The sequence below is a fragment of the Rosa chinensis genome, chromosome 1, assembly GCF_002994745.2.
Source record: "Rosa chinensis cultivar Old Blush chromosome 1, RchiOBHm-V2, whole genome shotgun sequence".
Taxonomy (NCBI): domain Eukaryota; kingdom Viridiplantae; phylum Streptophyta; class Magnoliopsida; order Rosales; family Rosaceae; genus Rosa; species Rosa chinensis.
The window spans coordinates 66,686,430-66,694,582 of record NC_037088.1 but is presented as its reverse complement, the minus strand read 5'-3'; positions in this window follow the sequence as shown (position 1 = coordinate 66,694,582).

Below are 8,153 nucleotides of genomic sequence, written 5' to 3'. Positions count from 1 at the left end.
AGTACACAAAAGGTAATAGAGTCCGAACATAACTAGGAAATCTAAAACCTTCTCCTATTACAACTCTAGGACTAAACCCTAGTTTGAAGAGGCACACATGATGTCGACTTCCTTCAACATTTACTGTGTTTATTTCCATTATAGGCTTGCGATTATTTATATATCTCATCGGAAATTTGCAGGTTGGTGTCTAGTTAATAATATCTTAATAATGCTCTTATAGTACATAGAAATGCATTTTAGTACTATATATTTAATGAACTAAACCTATGCTGCTTTACTTTTGTGGTGGAATATTGTAGACATATTTGCAGTTTGCAACTACAAGATCAGAGAAGATTAGACAGAAGATGAAAACGAAAAATTTAGAGGTTGATTTGTGGCTATCTAGAAAAGGACTGCCTAGCAATTTGAAGGTAGTGATAATGCAATTCATACAAAAAAAACTTGAACAGAACAATGATGTTCAAGTTGAGAACATCCTCTCTGTTCTTCCTTCAGCACATAGTAAATATATAAGCACTATCTTCGGTTGGCTACACTCAAGAAAGTAAGCATTAATTTGCTTTGTGAATTTAATAGTGGAGAGACTATAAGCCTAGCCATAGTTAAGTAGTTAACAACTAAAATTTTTCTTGAACTTAGGTGCCAATGCTTCAAACTATAGGGGTAAGACTGCTAAAAGCAATCTGTGAGCACCTCGAGCCGGTGGACTATACTGAGGACAGTTGCATTATTCAAGAGGGAGAGCCACTCCATAAGATGATTTTCATCACACATGGCACAGTACATACCTACCAGACCAACGGTAAAGGTGGAAAAATTAATTGGTTCCCAGTTTCTTGAGAAAGGGGACTTCTATGGATTAACAGGTCTTGTGGCTCTAGCTTCCATCTCCCCATCCAAACACCTTTTTGCTTCTCACCTTACCATCTCTTCCGACCTTTGGCATCGCCGTTTGGGGCATCCTTCTCCTGCCCGTTTACAATATATAGCCAATGAGTCGCTTCATTTTCATTTCGATTCCAACAGTAAGTGTGAAATTTGTCCTTTGGCTAAACAAACTCGCCAACCTTTTCCTTCTAGTTCAATATCAACTTCTCGATGTTTTTCTCTTAGACATTGTGATATTTGGGAACGACATAAAACTCTTTCACTCAATAGCGCTCATTATTTTGTAACTATTGTGGATGATTTTTCTCGTTTTACATGGGTTTTCTTAATGCACCATAAAAGTGAAACACAACTTTTGCTTTGAATTTTTTTTTGCTTATGTCAAAACTCAATTTCATACTCATGTTCAACAAATACGTATCGATAACGAGGCGGAATTTCTTTCTTTACAGGATTTTTTTCTTGAACAAGGGGTTATTTTTCAACATTCTTGTATTTACACACCCCAACAAAATGGTGTTGTTGAACGCAAACATAGACATCTTCTAGAAACTGCTAGGGCCCTCCACTTCCAATCTCACTTGCCAATTGATTTTTGGGGGGAATGTGTTCTTACCGCTGCCTACACAATTAATCGACTTCCTACACTTTTATTGAATAAGAAAACCCCATTTGAAGCTCTTTATCATAAACCTCCTGACTATTCTCGAATGCGTGTTTTTGGATGTGTTGCTTTTGCTACTTCTGTTCACCCAGCTTCAAAATTTGCTCCACGAGCTCAAAAATGCATTTTTCTTGGGTATCCAATGGGCCAAAAAGCTTATAATCTCTACAATCTAGAAACAAAGAAATTTTTTACCAATAGGGATGTTCTTTTTCTTGAAGATACCTTTCATTTTCCTCCCCAAACTTATTCTCTTTTCTCTCCTTCTGATCCCATGTTACCTAACCCAGTTCCTGATTTGCAGCCATCATCTTCCTCTAATGTACTTGCTTCTCACTCTCCACCACTTTCTGTCGCACACGCGCCTGATTCAATGGCTGAACCAGCACCTGAAGCGCCTACATGCGCCTAAACCGGTGCTTGACCCCACTCCTTAACCCACACCTAAACCTGTGCTTAACCCTGTGCTAGCACAAGTGCCTGAACCAGCGCTATGCAGGTCCCAACGTTCCCGTGCGCCTAACACTCCTCTCCGTGATTATGTCTGCTCGCAGGTGATTCTGCCACCACATCATTTATCATCTCCTCCGCCAAGTCCTCTACTAGGTACGCGTTACCCGCTTTGTAATTTCATCTCTTATCAACGGTACTCACCGTCCCATCTTTCTTATGTTGCTACCATCAGCAGGGCTGAGGAGCCCTCTTCTTATGTAGATGCAGCCTCTGATCCTAAATGGCAGCAAGCAATGGACGATGAACTTGCCGCTCTCACTGCTAATAACACTTGGACACTCGTCCCACTTCCTCCTGGCAAACATCTTATTGCTTACAGATGGGTTTATCGAATTAAATATAATGCTGATGGTTCTATTGAGAGGTATAAAGCTTGCCTTGTTGCCAAGGGCTTCACTCAAGCTGCTGGGATTGATTATCATGATACTTTTTCACCCACAACAAAGATGATTACTGTCCGCTGCCTCCTTGCCATTGCTGCTTCTCAAGATTGGTCTCTTCACCAGCTTGACGTTAATAATGCTTTTCTTAATGGTGATTTTCAAGAAGAGCTGTACATGTCTCCTCCTCCAGGTTTTCGGCGACAGGGGGAGAATCATGTGTGTCACCTTAACAAGTCCTTATATGGTTTGGAGCAAGCCTCTCGTCAATGGTTTGCCGAGTTTACAAAAGCAATTCTTGCTGTCAGATTCACTCAATCAAAGGCTGACTATTCTATTTTTGTTCAAAAGGTTGGTAATTCTCTCACAGTATTATTAATTTATGTTGATGACATCCTCATTACTGGGAACAACCTTGACTTTATTAAAGCTCTCAAACAATTTCTTCACACCCGCTTTCGCATCAAAGATTTGGGTGAACTTAAATACTTCCTTGGATTGTATTGACCAAGTCTCCGATATGAAACTTGTGTCCCAATTTCCAATGTGAGAATTGGATTAATTAATTTCACGTGCTAACCTAGAGTTAGGTTACACGTGAGGGGGCGTGTTGGAGAGGAAAGATCCCACATTGGAAAAGTAACAAATAAAATATAACTTATAAGTGGGTGGATCTCACCCAATTGTACTTAGGCCTTTTGTGATTAAAACCCAACACCTAACGGGTAGTTAAGTTGGGACAATATCGGTACAATGGTGGGTCACGGGCCACGCTTGTCGCTGTTTAATAGATCAGAAGAGCTTCTCAATTGGGTATTGATGCACTCAAGGCAAGCGCATAATTTAACCCTGAAATATCGTTAGTAGTATAAGCAAATAGGGATCGTTCTATCCGGGGATTGAGGGTACACTTGTAATTGTGAAACAAATAAAGAAAAGTATTATTTACAAAAATAAAATAAAGAATATAAATATATACAATTGTATAAACAAATAAAGAATTAAAATAATAAAGTATTATTTACAAAAATAAAATAAAGAATAAATATATACAAGTAAACACAAATAAGGGGGGGGGATTAGGATTCTTAAAATTAAAATTAAAATAAATAAAATAAAGAAAACGTAAAAACATATATACAAGGGTGGAACGCAAGGAACAAAAATCAAAACCACATCCATATGCAAGAAATCCAATTACAATTCCTATAGTTGATTTTAAATGTCATGAGAGAGGAGTTGATCATGTGAAACATTCGAAAGAAAATGATTTCCCATATTTTACTTTTCAATGCTAATTAACCTAAGCGAAAGCACCTAGATTAATCCTATCAAACATGCAATCAAGCCCTAGAAAGCTAGTCAATCATGTCATGTTCAACGCATTAGACATAGAGAAAGGCTATCAACTCAAGTGTACAACTTAGTATGGAAAAGTCCACCTAATTGCAATCCTCTTTAATTAAATTCGGTCTTTGCACAAAACCTTTACTACTTTGATTCAAGTTTACACAAAACGAAAAGTCGATTTCATGTTCTTAAACCTAGCACCAATTATATCAAAACCCTAAGTGTTTGCAACCACATAAGATTAAAATACAAAAGTTTTCTATCATGCAAATTTAATTAAACAAACCCACATAAGCAACATAAAAATCAACATATAGAAATCACAATTTTATCTCAAAACATATAAACGGGCTTTAAACTTTGCCCTTAACATTATTTGTTAACTAGAATTCATAGTCTTACAAAATCAAACAAAGAAAACAAGAGAAAGGATATAATACACCTTGGAAGATGAATGATAAAGCCTTGAGACGAAGAACTTGAAGATCCTTGAAAGCAAGCAATCTTCTAGGGACGACACAAGGGTGGATGGTGGTTAGGAAATTGATGTATTGCATGGCTTCTCTTTCTCTTGGCTTGAAAATGAAGAACAAGAAAACTAGAGAATGAAAAAGAAATATGGAGAGGAAATGGAGAGACAAAGAAGATGAAATGGATGAAGGAATTGGTAATGGTGACTAAGGAAAATGGAAAGGAAATGGTGAGACAAGGAGATGGAATGGATGAAGGAATGTGGGGGAAAATGGAAAGGAAATGGAGAGATAAAGAAGATGAGATGGATGAAGGAATTGTGTGTGTGGGAAAATGGAAAGGAAATGGAGAGACAAAGAAGATGGAATGGATGAAGGAATTCGTTTTAGAATGAGAGGAGAAGGTGTTTATATAGGGAAGAAAAAGAAGAGTGAAATGATGAGTGGAAGAAAAATAATGAAAGTGGAGTATGAAAGTGATTTGTAAAATATGGAAAAGAAAGAGAAATGATGAAATGAAAGCAAAGCATGAAGGTGCAGCAACATGGAAGTGATGATGATCTATTAAAGAGATTGTAGAAAAAATATATCCAAGGAAAAAGAGAAAAGCATCTAGCTTTCTTCATGTGGGTGGGAAACATGAATATGTGGTGTTGAGCTGTTTTCAGGTCAGTTTCTGCCCCTTTATTCCTTCAATTATTTCTCCAACAAGACTTCATTATATGCCTTCGACTTCTTCATATGAAATGTTCCACTATGAGTGTAGATCATCCTGACAAATTTTCAGAGCTTCAATCCATGTGGTTGGGCCGGAAATGCTGCTGGACCTCTTACAGGTCCAGTTTTCCGGTTTTGCTTATGTAGAAAATTGGGCTGATTGTTTGAAGGCCTTCCACTCATATTTTTCTCTGGCACTCTTCATAAGAAATGATCATTTGGGTGTCTAGAATGGATCCGGAAGGTTTCAGCTCATTTGAAGTTCATTTGGTCAGGCGGCCGCTCCTTCTTCTTTGCTTGGCTTGGTTTCTCCTAGCCGGAGTAGGAATATGTGTAAAATTGATCTTTTAGTACATTTCCATTTTTCTCCATCATTTCCAGGTAATTATGGACCTAACGCTCATTTCACCTTCATTTAATCCAATGTACCTAAAAATAGAAATTGAATTAAAAATCGATTCAGTTAAGGAATTAACTAAGCAAAATGTGAGGAATTAACTATTAAAATATCACATTAAAATGCTCCTATCAGGTATCAAAGTTTAGCTCTTCCAACGACTTACCAATCTCAACCAGAATGGTTAAGCCTGTCAGGAAAGTCGAAGTCTTTAGCTGAGCGCGGACGACTTGAAGAGTGTAGCCATCAAGTATTGATGGAATCTCACCAAGAACAAGGATCTAAAGGATTTCGACCAGTCTTTGTTGGAGGAGTTTGCAGTATCTTTCATAGAAAAGGAAATCTGTCGCCGCAGGCAAGCGAAAAAGAAGCCTACAATAAGTTCTCTCATTAAGTTGGCTACTAATCAGGGTAGTGCTAGCTAGAAGTTCCATAAGGTCATCAGTAGGGTCATGAGGGATTGGCTACCTGCACCGGTTTGTGCTTTAGGTGGCAGGTAACTAGCTGGCTAAGTTAGACTTTTTAAGTAGGGAGAATTTCACAAATGGTCACTCAACTATGACTCATTCGATACTTTGGTCACTCAAGTTTCAAATATATCACTTTGGTCACTCAAATATTACACTGTCATTCACAAAAGTCACCCAAGGGGCATTTTTTCTCCCAACAAAGTGACTTTTGTGAATGACAGTGTAATACTTGAGTGACCAAAGTGACTATTCTCCCTTTTAAGTATTATTCTAGCTAGATTAATTCTTGAACAAGAACCAAGATATGTTTATATATATAGTTTCAAGGTCTAGTGTAATTAACAAGTCCCTAATCAGAACAAACTCAACAAAGTACCTTGCTTTTGAAGTTGGAGAGCTATTGATTCGAGTTTTAAGGTCACTATGAAGTGCAAATTTAAAGCAATAACATAAGATCTCCAATTGTAGCACCTCGTATGCATAAGCATATAGGGGCATTTTGGTCATGAAGGATCAGCTACCGTCTCCGGTTCATTCTCCGTAAGGCTAGCTAGCTCGTTTGGTTTATTAGTATTCAAAATTCATTCTTGGACAGTACTATATATAGTTACAGACATCAAAATCTGTAAGCTTTCATCACCCTCTCCCTTTTTGTTCTTACAATGAAAGACAACCACACTCAGAGTTGAAAGTAGCTATCTTTACAAAGAGAGTGACAAAAATCACGGTCGAGTATTACTAGTTTTTCACTCACGGCTGGCATGGTATTTCTTAGGGCTGGCATTTTCAACCGAGACAAACCAACCAACCGAATCCGAGCCAAACCAAAGAAGTTGGTAACCGACACTGTCGGTAACCGAACTCTTGGTACGGTACAACCGTACCGACTCCACATACACGGTACGGTAATTGTTTCAATTTTTGTATATACGTGGTATACCGTACCAACCGAACTCATATACAATTAATTAATTACTCATATTTTTGTAATTTTTTATTCTTCTCTCTTCTTCTTTTGGATACTCACTTCTTCTTTTCTCTTCTCTTTCTTCTAGTTTTTTATTCTCTCTCCTTCTTCCTGGACGGTCACTTCTTCTTCTCTCTCCTCTTTCTTCTTTCTTCTAGTTTTTTATTCTTCTCTCTTCTTCTTTCTGGACCCTCTCTTATTCTTCTCTCTTCCCTTTCTTCTTTCTTCTAGTTTTTTATTTTTCTCTCTTCTCTTTTTTCTTCTTCTCTCTTTCTCGTTCTTCTTTCTTTTTCCTTGTTTCTGGACTCTCTCTTCTCTGAGCCTCTCAAACTCTTCGAAGAAATTCTCTCTCTCTCTCTTCTCTGAGCCTCTCAAACTCTTCAAAGAAATTCTCTCTCTCTCTCTCTCTCTCTCTCTCTCCGGCACGGGCCCTCGATTCTCAGCCTCTCTTTTGCCATGATGGGATTTCAGTAGCTCTGGTTAAACTGGACTTCCACTCTTCCAGCTCTCTGGCTCTCCCATGACTCTGGGTTTCTAGGTTCAGTAGCAAAAATGGTAAGTCAAATTTCTAGGTTTTGGATTCGGTGATTCTTCAGGCTCGATTTTTGGGTTTTGGATTAAGTGATTCTTCAACTCTTCACTCTTGTTAGAAACTCGGTTGGAGGACCAACCAACCGATACCAACCGTGCTTCTCGGTATACCGATATGTTGGTATACCGACTTCTGTGGCCGGTAATGGGAGAAGATTTTGTGTACCAAACTAGTCCAGTACGGTAGCTGGTTTTGGACTTGCAGCTTCGGTACCGAACCGAACCCAGCCCTAGTATTTCTTTCTTTAATTCTTCTTCTGCAACTAAAAGCACAACCCTAAAGAGTTAAAAACCCCAAAACCCAGTAAACCCTGCCCATTTTCAAATTTCCAATTCCCCTTATAGTGGACACAACTCGTTGGGCTGCATAAGCAGCTACCCTATCACTCTCTCAACTCAAGCGCCCGGATTGGGCCACTTAAAATTGGGCTTCAAGCATTCCTGACAATTCAATCAAGCATAGTTTATAATCTTAATGAATGAAAGCCCGAACAATCTCGGTCTCTCTCTGTGTCTTTTTTTTGACAGAGTCATCTCATCTCAGCCTCTTAGGGTTCAAAGTTTTCATTGGGTTTAGCCGCCTATAAAATCTAGAAAATGAAATCCATAATCCAACCATACATGAAGTCTCCTTGAAGGCTTCTCTGGCGAGTGGTTAAGAGGACTGCAGCTAACAATTTCCGACGAAAACTCTACAAGTTTTAATGAATTGCAATCAGAATTACCAAGTATTAATCAAA